General features: G+C 39.3%; 1 protein-coding gene across 2 annotated transcripts in view; it reads right to left on the bottom strand.

Moving 5' to 3' along the window:
• Positions 1-19,227, bottom strand: part of EXOC6 (exocyst complex component 6) — a 796,835-nt gene that overhangs the window by 540,468 nt on the left and 237,140 nt on the right. The gene's annotated exons all lie outside the window — the stretch shown is intronic.

Below are 19,227 nucleotides of genomic sequence, written 5' to 3'. Positions count from 1 at the left end.
TTTAGGGTTCCACTAGGACACAAAGCACAGCTGCAATATGATACCATGAAAATAGAACTCCATTTAAAAATTATTTCTAAAACCTGGCATGACCATGAACCCTTTTACACATGAAATACTCTGACCAAACCCATGTCCAGAATAATAATAAATGATAATAAAAATCTGAAGCAACTGAATCCCATTGAATATGAAACAAGCCACCAGCTTTGCTCATAAGGCTTCAATACAGATGTTGTGCAGATAAGAAGCTACACAAATCTCATGTATCCTCAGAACAATCTCATGGAAAGGGGCCAGGTTTCTACAAAGGATACCAAGAGAAAGAAGTAAAAAAACAAACATTTTTATATGATATGCTCTATTTAAATCACCACAGTTTCATTTTGATCCATGTCTGTTTAAAGGGACAGTCAACACCACAATTGTTATTGTTTAAAAGGATAGATAACGCCTTTACTACCCATTCCCCAGCTTTGCACAACCAACATTGTTATATTAATATACTTTATAACATTTAAACCTCTAAATGTCTGCCTGTTTCTAAGCCACTACAGGCCGCCTCTTATTACATGCTTTTTTATTAGCTTTTCACAAAAAGAGACACCTAGTTCATGTGTGCCTATAGATAACATTATGATTTCTCCCGTGGAGTTGTGCATGACACTGCACTAATTGGCTAAAATGCAAGTCAATAGATAATAAATAAATAGCCATGTGATCAGGGGGCTGTCAAAAGGTAATCACATAGGTTAAAAGTATATTAATATAACCAAGTTGGCTGTGCAAGACTGGGAAATGAGTAATAAAGGGATTATCTTTATTTTTAAACAATAACAATTTTGGAGTTGTTTGTCCCTTTAAGGCAGAGGAAGATTAATGTCAATGTCAGTATAACAGCAGCGCATATATTTAACTCTCAGTGAGCTAACTGCTAGTACCAGGGCTTTATAATTATCTAATATAAGAATTACAGATGTTTTGAGAAAAATAATAGGCTCTAAAGGATTTAGTAAATTGAGTAACAGTGAGATTGGAATGCTGGATTAATTAACCAATGATTTTCATCAAGTAAGAAAAATTATTAACAGGAGCAATTAGTGCTCATCTTGTAATCTAGACCAGGGGTCAGCATTTTATTTTTGTAAAGGGCTAGAAAGTAAATATCTTTGGCTTTGCAGGCCAAGAGGCAAATTGGGGATTTTATGCAGGCACTTCAATAACAAGAGTGAAAACAAATTTCAACAATGCTTTATTTACAAAATTCAAAATATATGACAAACAAATTAGCCACTCATAAACTTACTTGTGATGCAGCCTGATTTTCATATATTTTTTTTTTTTGTGAAGAACTTTTGCTGTTGTGAGATTTCATTTTAGTTTTCTAATTTTTCTTACCGTTGTTTCTATTTTGAGTTGGGAATATTGTGCCTGTGTATATTGTTGTGTGCTGAGCAGCAGTGTAAAGTGTTGTACAAAAGGTAAATGAATGAGAATGGCTGTGTTCCAATAAAACTTTATTTATACACATACACCAAACACAAACTACACACATATACCTACACTAGTCAAGTGCATACGCTATACACACTCATTTAAATTTTTACAAATTAAAAGCCTAACGGCTAGATTTAGAGTTTGGCGTTAGCCGTCAAAACCAGCGTTAGAGGCTCCTAACGCTGGTTTTGGGCTACCGCTGGTATTTAGAGTTAGTCAGGAAAGGGTCTAACGCTCACTTTGCAGCCGCGACTTTTCCATACCGCAGATCCCCCTACGCCATTTGCGTATCCTATCTTTTCAATGGGATCTTTCTAACGCTGGTATTTAGAGTCTTGGCTGAAGTGAGCGTTAGAAATCTAACAACAAAACTCCAGCCGCAGCAAAAAGCCAGGAGTTAAGAGCTTTCTGGGCTAACGCCGGTTCATAAAGCTCTTAACTACTGTGCTCTAAAGTACACTAACACCCATAAACTACCTATGTACCCCTAAACCTAGGCCCCCCATACCGCCGCCACTCTAATACAATTTTTTAACCCCTAATCTGCCGACCGCACACTGCCGCAACCTGCGTTATCCCTATGTACCCCTAATCTGCTGCCCCTAACACCGCCGACCTCTATATTATATTTATTAACCCCTAATCTGCCCCCCCCAACGTCGCCGCTACCTACCTACAATTATTAACCCCTAATCTGCCGACCGGACCTCACCGCTACTATAATAAAGTTATTAACACCTAATCCGCCTCAATAACCCTATAATAAATAGTATTAACCCCTAATCTGCCCTCCCTAACATCACCGACACCTAACTTCAAGTATTAACCCCTAATCTGCCGACCGGACCTCACCGCTACTCTATTAAATTTATTAACCCCTAAAGCTAAGTCTAACCCTAACACCCCCCTAAGTTAAATATAATTTAAATCTAACGAAATAAAATAAATCTTATTAAATAAATTATTCCTATTTAAAGCTAAATACTTACCTGTAAAATAAACCCTAATATAGCTACAATATAAATTTTAATTATATTGTAGCTATTTTAGGATTTATATTTATTTTACAGGCAACTTTGTATTTATTTTTACCAGGTACAATAGCTATTAAATAGTTAATAACTATTTAATAGCTACCTAGTTAAAATAATTACCAAATTAACTGTAAAATAAATCCTAAACTAAGTTACAATTAAACCTAACACTACACTATCAATGGATTAATGAAATAAATTACCTACAATTATCTACAATTAAACCTAACACTACACTATCATTAAATTAATTAAATAAATTACCTACAAATACCTACAAATAAATACAATTAAATAAACTAACTAAAGTACAAAAAATAAAAAAAGCTAAGTTACAAAAAATGAAAAAATAATTTACAAACTAACGGCTAGATTTAGAGGGTGCGTTAGCTACGCGTGCTTTTTTTCGCCCGCACCTTTTAAATACCGCTGGTATTTAGAGTTCACAGAAGGGCTGCGTTAGGCTCCAAAAAGGGAGCGTATAGCATATTTACCGCCACTGCAACTCTCAATACCAGCGGTGCTTACGGATGCGGCCAGCTTCAAAAACGTGCTCGTGCACGATTCCCCCATAGAAAACAATGGGGCATTTTGAGCTGAAAAAAAGCAAACACCTGCAAAAAAGCAGCGTTCAGCTCCTAACGCAGCCCCATTATTTCCTATGGGGAAACACTTCCTATGTCTGCACCTAACACCCTAACATGTACCCCGAGTCTAAACACCCCTAACCTTACACTTATTAACCCCTAATCTGCCGCCCCCGCTATCGCTGACACCTGCATTTTTTTTTAACCCCAATCTGCCGCTCCGTACACCGCCGCAACCTACGTTATCCCTATGAACCCCTAATCTGCTGCCCCTAACACCGCCGACCCCTATATTATATTTATTAACCCGTAATCTGCCGCCCCCAACGTCGCCTCCACCTACCTACACTTATTAACCCCTAATCTGCCGACCGGACCTCACCGCTACTATAATAAATGTATTAACCCCTAATCTGCCTCACTCCCGCCTCAATAACCCTATAATAAATAGTATTAACCCCTAATCTGCCCTCCCTAACATCGCCGACACCTAACTTCAAGTATTAACCCCTAATCTGACGACCGGACCTCACCGCTACTCTAATACATTTATTAACCCCTAAAGCTAAGTCTAACTTTAACCCTAACACCCCCCTAAATTAAATATAATTTAAATCTAACAAAATAAATTAACTCTTATTAAATAAATTATTCCTATTTAAAGCTAAATACTTACCTGTAAAATAAATCCTAATATAGCTACAATATAAATTATAATTATATTGTAGGTATTTTAGGATTAATATTTATTTTACAGGCAACTTTGTAATTATTTTAACCAGGTACAATAGCTATTAAATATTTAATAACTATTTAATAGTTACCTAGTTAAAATAATTACAAAATTACCTGTAAAATAAATCCTAACCTAAGTTACAATTAAACCTAACACTACACTATCAATAAATTAATTAAATAAAATACCTACAATTACCTACAATTAAACCTAACACTACACTATCAATAAATTAATTAAATACAATACCTACAAATAAATACAATTAAATAAACAAACTAAAGTACAAAAAATAAAAAAGAACTAAGTTACAAAAAATAAAAAAATATTTACAAACATTAGAAAAATATTACAACAATTTTAAACTAATTACACCTACTCTAAGCCCCCTAATAAAATAGCAAAGCCCCCCAAAATAAAAAAATGCTCTACCCTATTCTAAAATTAAAATAGAAAAGCTCTTTTACCTTACCAGCCCTTAAAAGGGCCCTTTGCGGGGCATGCCCCAAAGAATTCAGCTCTTTTGCCTGTAAAAAAAAAACATACAATACCCCCACCAACATTACAACCCACCACCCACATACCCCTAATTTAACCCAAACCCCCCTTAAATAAACCTAACACTAAGCCCCTGAAGATCTCCCTACCTTATCTTCACCACACCGGGTCCCGATCAGTCCAGAAGAGGGTCCGAAGTCTTCATCCAAGCCCAAGCGGGGGGCTGAAGAGTGACGTCCATCCTCCGGCTGAAGTCTTGATCCAAGCGGCGGCTAAAGAATTCCATCTTCGGGCAGAAGTCTTCATCCTATCCGGGCAGAAGAGTCAATCCGGACCGGCAAACATCTTCATCCAAGCCGCATCTTCTATCTTCATCCATTCGATGACGACCGGCTCTATCTTGAAGACCTCCGGCGCGGATCCATCCTCTTCTTCCGACGACTAGACGACGAATGAAGGTTCCTTTAAGGGACGTCATCCAAGATGGCGTCCCTCGAATTCCGATTGGCTGATAGGATTCTATCAGCCAATCGGAATTAAGGTAGGAAAATTCTGATTGGCTGATCGGAACAGCCAATAGAATGCAAGCTCAATCTGATTGGCTGATCGGATAAGCCAATCGGATTGAACTTGAATCTGATTGGCTGATTCCATCAGCCAATCAGATTTTTCCTACCTTAATTCCGATTGGCTGATAGAATCCTATCAGCCAATCGGAATTCGAGGGACGCCATCTTGGATGACGTCCCTTAAAGGAGCCTTCATTCTGTGTTAGGACGTCGGAAGAAGAGGATGGATCCGCGACGGAGGTCTTGAAGATGGAGCCGCTCGTCGTCGGATGGATGAAGATAGAAGATGCTGCTTGGATGAAGATGTTTGCCGGTCCGGATCTCCTCTTCTGCCCGGATAGGATGAAGACTTTGAGCCTCTTCTGGACTTCTTCTTGCCGGATAGGATGAAGACTTCGGGACCCTCTGGAGGACCGATCGGTGATACCCGGCGTGGTGAAGACAAGGTAGGAAGATCTTCAGGGGCTTAGTGTTAGGTTTATTTAAGGGGGGTTTGGGTTAGATTAGGGGTATGTGGATGGTGGGTTGTAATGTTGGGGGGTGGTATTGTGTTTTTTTTTACAGGCAAAAGAGCTGATTTCTTTGGGGCATGCCCCGCAAAAGGCCCTTTTAGGGGCTGGTAAGGTAAAAGAGCTTTTCAATTTTAATTTTAGAATAGTGTAGGGCATTTTTTTATTTTGGGGGGCTTTGTTATTTTATTAGGGGGCTTAGAGTAGGTGTAATTAGTTTAAAATTGTTGTAATATTTTTCTAATGTTTGTAAATATTTTTTTATTTTTTGTAACTTAGTTCTTTTTTATTTTTTGTACTTTAGTTCGTTTATTTAATTGTATTTATTTGTAGGTATTGTATTTAATTAATTTATTGATAGTGTAGTGTTAGGTTTAATTGTAGGTAATTGTAGGTATTTTATTTAATTAATTTATTGATAGTGTAGTGTTAGGTTTAATTGTAACTTAGGTTAGGATTTATTTTACAGGTAATTTTGTAATTATTTTAACTAGGTAGCTATTAAATAGTTATTAACTATTTAATAGCTATTGTACCTGATTAAAATAAATACAAAGTTGCCTGTAAAATAAATATTAATCCTAAAATAGCTACAATATAATTATTATTTATATTGTAGCTATATTAGGGTTTATTTTATAGGTAAGTATTTAGCTTTAAATAGGAATAATTTATTTAATAAGAGTTAATTTATTTCGTTAGATTTAAATTATATTTAACTTAGGGGGTGTTAGGGTTCGGGTTAGAGTTAGCTTTAGGGGTTAATACATTTATTATAGTAGCGGTGAGGTCCGGTCGACAGATTAGGGGTTAATTATTGTAGGTAGCTGGCGGCGACGTTGTGGGGGAAGATTAGGGGTTAATAAATATAATACAGGGGTCGGCGGTGTTAGGGGCAGCAGATTAGGGGTACATAGCTATAATGTAGGTTGCGGCGGTGTACGGAGCGGCAGATTAGGGGTTAAAAAAATATGCAGGTATCAGCGATAGCGGGGGCGGCAGATTAGGGGTTAATAAGTGTAAGGTTAGGGGTGTTTAGACTCGGGGTACATGTTAGGGTGTTAGGTGCAGACTTAGGAAGTGTTTTCCCATAGGAAACAATGGGGCTGCGTTAGGAGCTGAACGCTGCTTTTTTGCAGGTGTTAGGTTTTTTTTTCAGCTCAAACTGCTCCATTGTTTCCTATGGGGGAATCGTGCACGAGCACGTTTTTGAAGCTGGCCGCGTTCGTAAGCACCGCTGGTATTGAGAGTTGCAGTGGCGGTAAATTATGCTCTACGCTCCTTTTTTGGAGCCTAACGCAGCCATTCTGTGAACTCTAAATACCAGCGGTATTTAAAAGGTGCGGGGGGGAAAAAACCAGCGTTAGCTACGCGGGTCGTTACCGACAAAACTCTAAATCTAGCCGTAAGTAATTTGGTGGAGTTTGATTTCTTATAGGGATATGAAACCCAATTTTTTCATGATTCAGATAGAGAATACAATTTTAAACAACATTCCAATTTACTTCTATTATTTAATTTGCTTCATTCTTCAGATAGTCTTTGTTGAAGAAATAGCAATGCACATGGGTGAGCCAATCAACCCAGGCAGCTATGTGCAGCCACCAATCAGCAGCTACTGAGCTTATTTAGATATGCTTTTCAACAAAACATATCAAGAGAATTAAGCAAAATAGATAATAGAAGTAAACTAGAAGGTCAGACCTCTGGTTAAATTTTTTAAAAATGCCCCAACTGTCCCTTAAAAAAAATGTAAAAATAAAAAATTGTTGCATTTAAAAAATAAATAAATTACTGCACTAGACAGTTTTTGGGGCCTAAAGTCGGCAGAGGTGGGGTGTTAGAAAAAAAATGGCACTGAAAAGTGCCTTTACATTGTGGTCTATGGGAACTGTGTGTTCCCTGTAAATATTTATGTATATGCTTATATTCATATATATTTATGTGTTAATATGTTTATATACCCATAATATATATGTATATATTCATATACATATATATTTACATTTGTTACCCATTGCTACGCTACTTACCCCCCCTTTGCTACACTAGTTCTCATGCCTTGTCACGCTCTTGAAAGCGCAAAGCTTCCGTGCAATGCAAATGCAAGGTTGCGTTCGCCTTGCACCTCGCCTTTAATAGCAGCACACATTCGCGTGCGCTGGTATTACAAACTGAAGCGCAAATATCGTTTTAGCGCAAACGATATTTTGTGCTCCATTTATAATCTGGCCCTTAATAATTCAAAGATTGAATAAGGTTCATCATTTTGGATATTTTTTTCACTTATATTGAATCTATAGCCTTTATTCTGTCTTGTGCTTTTACACTACACTACACAACATTATGAATACTATAGCTTTATGGTTCTGGAACAACCTTTGAAGATGATAAGTGTTTGCTGTTTCACATAAGAATTCCTATTAATCAAACCCTCTAGTAAGCTCACGTAAGTAATAAATGGCTAGTCAAAAACCATAATAGTGGAAGGGAATACTCAAAAGCACTTGTTACATCTCACAACAGAGCCAGAATGTGGGTACAAGTGTATGAGTTTCGTTCATTGAACTGTGCTATGCAAACTACAAATTGCACTGAAACTACCAAACCCTTTGACCTCTTCACAAGAAAAGGTGAGATTGTCTGTATTTGCCTTTGTAAAAGAAAAATAAACAGAAATAATAATATAGTTTATACTTGTCTTCATGCCACCTCAGGACATTAAAGGCACTAAGGGCCAAATTCTCTAAAGCTCTCTGGGTTTGTGAGATTTTCCAAGAAATGTCACCAGTGCTATGAAACCCCTGTCATAATTCTCTAAAGCAGTGCTTTCCAAACTGTGTGTCGGGACACACTAGTGTGTCGGCAGCAGTGTGTAGGTGTGTCCCTGCTTTAGCACTAATTTTTTAAAATTTAATATACTGCATGTGTAGTCTCCTTAATTGGCTCGTGACTGCATGTGTAGTTAGTGAGTGGGACAGCAGTGTGTTTGCAGCACGGGCAGAAGTCAATCGGACTCACCAAGCTCTGAGAGCGGCAGCTTAAACGCTGAGCTGAAATCAGAAGTCAGTGGGGGGGTTTTGACAACTAGCTCCCAGTAGTGCATTGCTGCTCCTGCTCTTGATATGTGGATAGGAAGGGGAAGCTTAAAAATGCTTAATGATGAAATGCGAGTGTCTTTATCTAATATTCCACCAAATATTCAGAAACTGTGTTCATCCCATCAACCTCATACATCCCATTAAAATAGTAAGTAGCTTTTGGTGATATTAAACTTTTGTTTAATTCTTGCACATACAGTACTGTTACTTGTAAATACATTTTGTTATTATATAATTTATGTATGTGTCCGTATCTCTTAAAACAAGATAGCTTAACCTCCTGTTTGCCAGTACAACTGAATTACTGTGTCGCAAAATGATGTAGGTCTAAAAAGTGTGTCGCCAACATGAAAAGTTTGGAAAGCTCTGCTCTAAAGGCAGTTTTATCTTGAGAACAGTGTGTTTTTCAAAGGGGCGTTCCATGCATTTAAATGGACACTAAAGTAAAAATTAAAGGGACAGTAAACACAAAAAAATATTATTGTTTAGAAAGATAGATAATCTCATTATTTACCATTCCCCAGTTTTGCATAACCAACACTGTTATAGAAATATACTTTTTACCTCTGTAATTATCTTGTATTTAAGCTTCTGCAGACTGCCTCCTTATCTCAGATCTTTTGACAGACTGGCATTTCAGGCAATTAGTGCTGACTCTTAAATAACTCCATAGGTGTGGGCACAATGTTATCTATATGGCACACGTGAACTAATGCCCGTTAGCTGTGAAAAACTGTCAAATGCATTAAGATAAGAGGCGGCCTTCATAGGCTTAGAAATTAAGCATATGAGCCTACCTAGGTTTAGCTTTCAACTAAGAATGTAAAGAGAAAAAAGCAATTTTGATGATAAAAGTAAATTGGAAAGTTGTTTAAAATGACATTCCCTATCTGAATCATGAATGTTTAATTTGTCAGAAAAAGAAATCTACTACTCATTTGAAATTCAAACTGTTATTGCATTGTATTTTTTTAATTTTATTTAAACAGAAAAAAAATACTATTTAGCAGACAGATGCAAATGTTTTACAACCAAAGTGCACATCATTTCACATATTTAAAGGGACAGTCAAGTCCAAAAAATAGGGCATGTAATTTTAAACAACTTTCCAATTTACTTTTATCACCAATTTTGCTTTGTTCTCTTGGTATTCTAAGTTGAAAGTTAAACCTAGGAGTTTCATATGCTAATTTCTTAGACCTTGAAGGCCGCCTCTGCGTTTGACAGTTTTTCACTACTAGAGGGCGTTAGTACATGTGTTTCATATAGATAACATTGAGCTAATGCACGTGAATTTACAGAGGAGTGAGCACTGATTGGCTAAAATGCAAGTCTGTAAAAATAACTGAAATATGTGGGCAGTCTGCAGAGGCTTAGATACAAGGTAAAACGTGTATTATTATAACTGTGTTGGTTATGCAAAACTGGGGAATGGGTAATAAAGGGATTATCTATCTTTTTAAACAACAAAAATTCTGGTGATGACTGTCCCTTTAACTCCACAATAGTTAGTCAGTTATTGCTAACTAGAAAAAAAGAAAAAATGACTATGGCAAACAGATGAGAAATTAAAACATTACACCAAGTAGACATCATACAGCTTTACACTTCCATATGTAAGGTTCATCTTTAATTTGAATCTATAACTTTTATTATACTAAATTATATCCTTCCCAACAGAAGTTGATGGAAAGAAAGTCTTCTAAATGTTTAATTAACATAAATGGTATTTTTTTCAAAGGAATGTAGATATGACCAGATTCTTCCAATCTATTAAAGGGACAGCCTACTCCATAATTTTTTATTATTTAAATAGATAGATAATCACTTTTTTTGTATCCATTCCATAGTTTTGCATAACCAATGTTATTTTGACAAACATACATTTTAGCCAATCAGTGCTGACTCCTAGGTAACTCCAAGGAAGTGAGCACAATGTTATATATATATATATATATATATATATATATATATATATATATATATATATATATATATATATGGCACACATGAACTATTACAGTCTAGATAAGAGGTGGCCTTCAAAGGCTTAGAAATTAGCATATGAGCCTACCTAGGTTTAGCTTTCAACAAGAATACCAAGAGAACAAAGCAAATTTGATGATAAAAGTAAATTGGAAAGTTGTTTAAAAACTTAAATTATGCTTAATGAATGCAGCTGTGGACTCTTTATGCTTACCTGATAATTTTCTTTTCTTCAGATGTAAAGAGTCCACAGCTGCATTCATTACTTTTGGGAATTCAGAACCTGGCCACCAGGAGGAGGCAAAGACACCCCAGCCAAAGGCTTAAATATCTCCCCCACTTCCCTCATCCCCCAGTCATTCTGCCGAGGGAACAAGGAACAGTAGAAGAAATATCAGGGTGAAAAGGTGCCAGAAGAACAAAAATAACAGATGCCCCACAGAAAAAATACGGCGGGGAGCTGTGGACTCTTTCCATCTGAAGAAAAGAAAATGATCAGGTAAGCATAAAGAGTCCACAGCTGCATTCATTACTTTTGGGAAAACAATACCCAAGCTATAGTGGACACTGAATGCAAAAACGGGAGGGTACAAGAGGCGGCCCATTCTGAGGGCACCAGGGGTGAAAACCCCTACCCAACAAAATCCCGCTTTGTCCGAAGCCGAGAACAACTTTGAAAAAAAGGAAAAGGCCCAAGGACACTGACCCGCATATAGTGCACAAGCCTTGCTAGAGACCGCAGGAACTAGTCTCGACTGAGTAGACAGCCTCCAAGAGACACCGTCGCCCAGCAGTCGGTCACCAAACAACACACCCCTTACTAAAGAAAGGGAACAAACTAGCGTATTCTTCCACAAAGAAGAAAAGAAACTGAGAAAATATGATTGTACTTGTAAAGCGCGGCTAATACCAATTAAGGAACTCAAGGCGCTGCTCATTTTATCAACCTCGAAAGGAGGAAAGGCTGAGTAGACCTCGCCGGGGATCGAACTTGCAACCCTCGGATTGCTACCGTGAAGAGTAGCCACAGTGCATTAGTATGCTGAGCTAGCTGAGCATAAGGAACTCCAGAAAAAAAAACCTAAAAAGGGCACAAACACAGAGCAAAAAACCAGAGAAACCGGGTCAGGCTAACAGAGACCCAACCAGTCTCATAGAAACAAGGGGAGGCAACGCCCAGACCCCAGAAATACAGAAACCACGGGATAAGGCCAGGAGTCTGAAACAGTTAGAGGATCTTCCCCTAACACAGTGCAACCGCACTCTAGAAACCAACTGAAGACGAAGATCCACAAGTCGCAAAAAGGTAGCTCAGAATACCGAAATATTCAGAAACGAAACCTCGTGCAGCAAGCTCAGATAGGTCTGATGGACAACACCTGAATCAAAAACACTGCACGCAGCAGTCATCTAAAAATTACTCTGAAACTTAAATTCTTGCAGGGCTGCAGCAGCTGAAGATAGGATCCTTCAGATTGCTAAGTATCCACTAACCAGCGGATAACGTTGCAGGCTATCTAAGAGCTGCCAGTCCTTCCCACAAATCTTGAACGTGGAGAAAGGAGAAACCTTAAAGAGGCTTACCGTACCTCGAATGCCCTGAGGATGAAATAGCAGAGCAACAGATCTCAGATCCTGTCCAATACCGGACCAGCCCAAGTGACAGACATGTCTGATAGACAGGGGGGACAGGAAGACCCCAACCACAAGCCCCCAAGGAATGGAATGAAAAAGGGGAGACTCACCCACCCCAACAGAGCTCGGGTGCCAACCCAATCCGCTCCTCCAAAATAAGACACTCCCAAGGAGAACCCCCTAGGACCTGGAACAGAGAAAAGTGCAATAGATCCGTAGGAAGACCTGTCACAACTCTCTTAGACAGTCTCTACGTAGAGAGATCAATATCCAACAGGTGGAACAGAGCCCACAGAGCAGCAGATGCTTCCCCTTACAGAAATAAGACACTTGATCCCACCTCCTACACACAGGGCAGGACAATGACCCCCCAGAGAGAGGAAACCCTAGCTCATAAGAAAGACAAATTATCCCCTCAAAAGGGAAGGGGACAGATAAGAACAGGGTACATTTCCACAAGACATGAAGCCATAGTATGATCAAAACACGGACCGAATGAAAAAATCATCCAGACACCACTGTTGACCCAACAGAGAAAAAACTCCCCATGAAGAGGAGCACACTCTGTCCGAAGGACAAGTCAGGCCTTAAAGTTTATAACCAGTACCCGAAGGTGGATGTGAACTCTGGCCTTCCTGCTTGCAAGCACAATGAGCTAACCCCTATGTCGCAACATAGGGTCCCTGAAAAAACTGGGTCGTCCCGAACCAGTCTACAGGATCATAAGTCTCCAGACATCCAAGAAGGATCCAAGACAAGAACCCTGGACCCAGAATCGTCCTAGAATGAACGACAACCCAGGGAATACAAGATACCCCGTCTGAAGCAATCAGTCCTCACAGGGGATGATAACCGGGGAACCTGGAGAACGGGTACAGGACTCACTCGTAATTCCCCGTCCAAAGGGAAGCAAACACCCTTGGCCGGAGGTCAACACCCCCCCAACAAGGTGCTAGGCCGCGACAAAGTCACACAATTTTTCTAGAGTCCAAAGGCCCCAAAGGCAGCACAAAGGGAAATGAGAACGAGTACAGTCACCCAAAAAAGAGTAGAAAAGAAAGGCTAGTCTCCATAATCCTTTCAGATTAACGTTCCAGATGACCACACCCAAAGGAGAAGAATGCAAAGCATCCCAAACCCAGGCAGAAAAACATCCCCTAAGCAAAAGCTTGAAAAAAGAGACAACACCTCCTATCGCCCCTGATATGGAGACGACTAACTCCCTCACGGCCTTCACTTCCTAATTAAGTGGCCAAGGCCGCCAGAAAAACCGGACGAAGTCCGGAAAGTCTCGACCCGAAGGAAGAAAGCCTCTAAAAGGACACTTCCAAAGAGACCATGAAAGGCAAAACCATAAGAACGGCCTAAATCCTCCAAGTCTCCAACCCACAACAGGAAGGAACACTCTAGTTCCCGGAAAAATCGGAAAAGACTGGGCAGATCTCTACGGAGTCCCGGCACACTAGATTGAAAGGCGAATGAGGACTGAACCAAATCCCCATGCCCCTAAGCAACCATGGACCATAAAGTCCTCTCAGGATGCTAGTTCAAGCTTGTAAAATAACAAGTAAACAACACAAATCATATTGTGATCACTAGGCGCCCTCACCGGACCAGCCCGTCATAAAAAGGCGCCACATGTCTAAACTAGGCCTCAAAGAGAGAAGGATTTGTACCCAGTCAGGGCCAGCTTGAAATCAAGGGCCCCAGCACTGTCAAGGCCACACAGAGTCTCCCCCGAGATGGAGGGATAAAGAACAGTCAGACAGAACAGAAGACTAGCACGTCCTCAAAGTAAACAGTGCGACCACAAAATCGCTGGTATCAATTCTAGATAAGAAAGTTCCCGAAAGAAATATTACACAACAACATGAGCTTTAGACCAAACAAACAAAAATCATCCTCACCGGATTAAAATAAAAGATAAGGCAACCTGTAGGTTATCGCCCAGGAAGAACGGACAGACCCGCAGGACCAGCCCAACAGGGGTCCGAGACTTCCAAGCTCATAACTGGAAAAGGATACACAAATAACAAAGACTATAAGAAGATTACTTCATCCCCTTATGTCTATGCAAGCAAGCCAGTCGAAGATTAAGACTGAGAATCCCCAGACCCATTAAGAGTGGGATCTCCAGCAATGCCAAAACGTGCCTCAGTAGAACACGAAGGCACGCCAGTCTATAACAAAAGGTGAAACATACCTCTGCCGGGACAAAAGAAAACACCGGCCCCGAAGGTTGACCCCCTGAGACCTCAGGGGCATTCGCTCCCCTGGAGGGCTTAACTGGACCAGGCGATCCCATGCCTGACGAGCCCCGGTTAACTGAACATTTACAATATCGTAAGCACACTCCCGGGAGGTGCAGATGCGCCAGTGCCAAAGATATGGCCATGTAGAACCATGTCATAACCTCTGGTGGAAACAGGCCACACTCCATAGAAGGATAAGTAGTGTTTGGGTTACCTGCATGCGTAGTAAGAGTTGGTGGTAGGGAACTCGCCTCATGGGAAATAGAATCCCCAGATATGGATGGCTCAGTGGGCACCTGATTCCCCGATCCCGAGGAACAGAGCACTCTGAAATGGCATTCGGAACATAACTGATGGGCAAGAAGTAGAGTCTGAATCAGAGACAACTGTCTCCAAAAAATCAGAATCCTCCATAACTGGGATATTGAATAAAAAATGGACCAATAAGAAAAATCTAAACGGCACCTTACACCCCCAATGGCTGGGGCACTCACCACCCCTAGGTAACCAGACATCAGTGGATTTCTCCGTAGCCACACGGTCAGGAATGTGGAAATGGAGCCAAAATAGGGCAACACCCGGCCACAAGGTAAACCGTGCAGTCCATGCAAAAGCGTGCCCCCACCGTAAAGGCCGCGTCACTAGACATAGGCCGTTATGTTCCAAAATAGCCATGAGCCGAAGCAACACTACACAGTAGCAGACAGAATCACATAACAAACATTATTATAAACCTCCCTGTTCAATAACCTCCTCAGGAGATATTAATCCTTGATTCCGAGATACAAAAAGGAGCCTCACTGAGACCCTATGTTAAAGTTATCCCCAAAAGGTTGTAGCCCCTCTCGGATAAGCAGTTGTAATTACAATACATCCATGATGAAAGTAAAATGAAACAATCTTACCAGAATATACACCGTGGAACAGGAACACGGCCCTTCAAGTGTAACAGATAGTAGAGTCGCTTCTGCCATGGACTTGAGTGAAAAAAGCAGGCAACGAAACTTGTCAACGCTGATTGCTTGTGGAGCTGTTAATATGAGTCAGGATGGTTTCGCAGAAAGACTCTCCCTGCATCTCCGGACTCTAACTTTCACCCATGCTCTCACTGAGAGGCTGACAGGACTACTTAAAACTCCAGTCCCATGCCGAAGAGTACTACCCTCCATAAGAGACTATCGAAAACTTCTGACATTTCTCTGCCAACCTCCTGGGACAAAAGGCAAAGAATGACTGGGGGATGAGGGAAGTGGGGGAGGTATTTAAGCCTTTGGCTGGGGTGTCTTTGCCGCCTCCTGGTGGCCAGGTTCTGAATTCCCAAAAGTAATAAATGCAGCTGTGGACTCTTTCCATTTATGAAGAAAATGTAATGCCCTAGCTGAATCATGAAAGTTTAATTTTGACTAGACTATCCCTTTAAGGTAGGGGCTTCGAGTTTTATCCAATTCTTAGGGATCAATTGTTTGGTCCGATTTATCATAATAAATAGTAACTTAAGGCATAGCTTACAACGAATAGGAAGGGAATTTATTGAATAAAATTGGGGCTGTGCTAGCTGATATTTTAATCCTAATCACTTTTTCAATCTCTTTGATAATTGCAAGCCAATATATATTTATTTTAGGGCATAACCACCAGATATGTAAGAAAGTACCCATGCCTCCCCACCCACTCCAACAATCTGTCAATGTACCATCGTTTCATATTAATTTCTACACAGTTTGTAAATGAGGATGATTTGCTCATATTATTAAATATTATAGACCAATCCTTTCCAGGGATCTGAGCTTGGAGTTCTTCTTCCCAACTTTTTAACATAAGTCGGAAGGTTTCTAGAATGGTATGATAAAAGTAATGGTACCATTGCATTGTCTTTTTATTATGCATTTGTTGATCATGCAATTCTGCTGTATTTAATGGTCTTTTAACCCCTTAAGGACCACCAGCTGGTCATTTAGCACTTAAGGACTTGTGCCATACCCTGTATGATGCTGATGTCCTGGCTGTTAGCATGCCTCTGAGCCCTGTGTTGGCACAACCCAGACTAGTGATCACAGGGACAGGGTGTCTGTCAGTGGCGTGCCTGCGATCAGCGTGTATCTCATGATGTTACTGGAAGCCTGCATGTGACCCTAGCCAGCAGCAATACAGTAACTGTCAAAAATGAAAGTTACTGTGTGTATAATCACTGTGACAGCCAGTCATAGTGATTGTATACTTAAAATGGAGCCTACGTACTAGAATGTCCCAGTGCATACTAGTATCAGGCCAAGTGGCCAATCACTGGATGCCTCAGCAGTGATGTAGTCCAGTGATGCACAAAAAAAGGCCCATGGTCATTTGATAACTGTGACAGTTAACAATGGCTTGACTTGGTCCCTCCTCTTGAACATGTACAGTAAAAAAGTGTAAAATTAATTTTAATAAAAAAAGTGTTTAATTTATTTTTCAATATAAAGTTTTTTTTAATAAAGTTTATTTTTTTTATAATTTTATTTTAATAAAGTATTTGCTGTGTTTTTTTTTACCCCTTTATTTTATTTTCTGCCACTGGTGATAAAAGGGTTAAATATAATGTGTCAAAATACCTCTAGATCAGTGCTTTCCAAACTGTGTGTCGGGACACACTAGTGTGTCGGCAGCAGTGTGTAGGTGTGTCCCTGCTTCAGCACAATATTTTTTTAAATTTAATTATTTTTTTTTGGTTTCTGACTTTCCACCTGCCTGCTATGCATATCACATGGTTGACACGATTGATACCTAGTGGGTCACAGATCATCTTAACCAATTGGCGCAGCTCAGTGGGAACTGAAACTATTCCCTTTGGCGGCACATTGCCTCCTGACTGCACGTGTAGTCTCCTTAATTGGCTTGTGACCATGTGTAGTCAGTGAGTGGGACAGCAGTGTGTTTGCAGAGCGGGCAGTAGTCAGTAGGGCTCACGGAGCTCTGAGGGCGGCAGTTTAAACGCTGAGCTGAAGTCAGAGGTTTTTTTTTGCAGCTAGCTCCCAGTAGTGCATTGCTGTTCCTGCTCTTGATATATGGATAGGAAGTGGAAGCTTAAAAATGCTTGATGATGAAATGTGAGTATCTTTATCTAATATTCCACCAAATATTCAGAAATTGTGTTCATCCCATCAACCTCATACATCCCGTTAAAATAAGTAGCTATTGGTGTTATTAAACTTTTTTTTAATTCTTGCACATACTTACTGTTACTTGTAAATACATATTATTATTATATAATTTATGTATGTGTCCGTATATTTTAAAACAAGTTAGTTTAACCTCCTTTTTGCTAGTACAACTGAATTAATTACCGTGTCGCGAAATGATGTAGGGCTAAAAAGTGTGTCACCAACATGAAAAGTTTGGAAAGCTCTGCTCTAGATAAATACCCTGCAGTGTCTAAATTCTACAAATATATACTGTTGTGTATCCAAGTTAAACCAATAATTCCATCTTTGTAGTATTTGGCCTATATTTGCTATAAATTACTTGGAAAAATATCATATGGGGTATTCCAAAATCAAGACAACATAATGAATTTATTTGGAGGTATTTTTCTTTAGCTACACTAGTTTTGTAGAAATGATTATAAAGAAAACTGTAAAAAAAATGCTTTATTTATCCCCCCCCATTTTTCAGTATTAAATTCCTATTTATTGATATTGTATGTAACCATATAGTGTATCACTAGAATATTTGTCTGTTAAAAAATAGTCCTTAAGGTGCTTTGTATGTAATGGCAATGCGTACATTAAAAGAGAGCTCACAAAAATCATAGAAGGCCTAAAAAAACAAGTCAAATTGTTTAACAGACTTCTACTCAGAAGGTTTAGGATCTTGTACTCCTAATGTACACAGTAAGGAACAGACTCGTGCTCATCTAAAGAACATTTCAGATGAACTGGAATCTGAAGCAATCTGTAAGTCTTTAGAGAAATTGGATTTAATAATCCCAGAATGAGATTGATTGTCCCTAGAGGAAATTACATCAGACTTGGATCTTTTGTGCTTACTTGAAGGTGACATAGTCATTAAAGGGACAGTATACTATTAAATTGTTTTCCCTTAATGTGTTTTCAATTACTTTTTTACCAGCTGCAGAGTATAAAATGTATGAGATTTACTTTTTTTAAGGTTTATTTGTGTGTTTATGAATTAGCTGATGTTGTGTTTTGAAGCCACAAACTAATAAAATGGGTTGAGCTTGTAGGTATAATCAGATATCATTACTTTATCACATTGTGTACATATAGCTGCTTCCTTATCTTATATCTGTCCATAAACCAATCACTGATACTTGGAGAGAACAATGGAAAATTAACATTTTATTATCTTATCTCTTCTATAACCAACTGGGAGTGTAATTTCTTCTTCTGGCTGTGTTAATACAGCTTGGCTTCGAGGCCAAAAACTTTCAGGATGGGTGGGGATACCACAGGCTAAATAAACTATTTAAAATGCAATAATAAGGCTAAAGGAAATACTTGTAAACAATTTAATACACTCCAGCAGGTAAAGTGGATCATTGGGAACAAATTAAAGGGGAGACACTTTTTGAGTAAACTGTCCCTTTAACATCTCAGATACTGTAGAGTGCACAAAAATGTTAAAAACTGGAGAAAAGTCGGAAGAAGTACTTTTTTCTGTAGTGTAGGGATCCCCTCCCACCTCCAGTCCATCGCCTTTTGTTAAAAAAAAAAAATCTGTAGTGGTGGGATACAGCTCCCACTCCTAGCTAGCAGTTTTCCTCTCCCCTGTTTGTAGTAGTGTAGGGACCCTCCCCCTCTCCTGTTTGCTGTGCTCCCTTACCATAT

Source organism: Bombina bombina, chromosome 9, assembly GCF_027579735.1.
Source record: "Bombina bombina isolate aBomBom1 chromosome 9, aBomBom1.pri, whole genome shotgun sequence".
Classification (NCBI taxonomy): domain Eukaryota; kingdom Metazoa; phylum Chordata; class Amphibia; order Anura; family Bombinatoridae; genus Bombina; species Bombina bombina.
The sequence above is the reverse complement of the archived record's forward strand: the minus strand, read 5'-3'. Positions and strand labels throughout refer to the sequence as shown.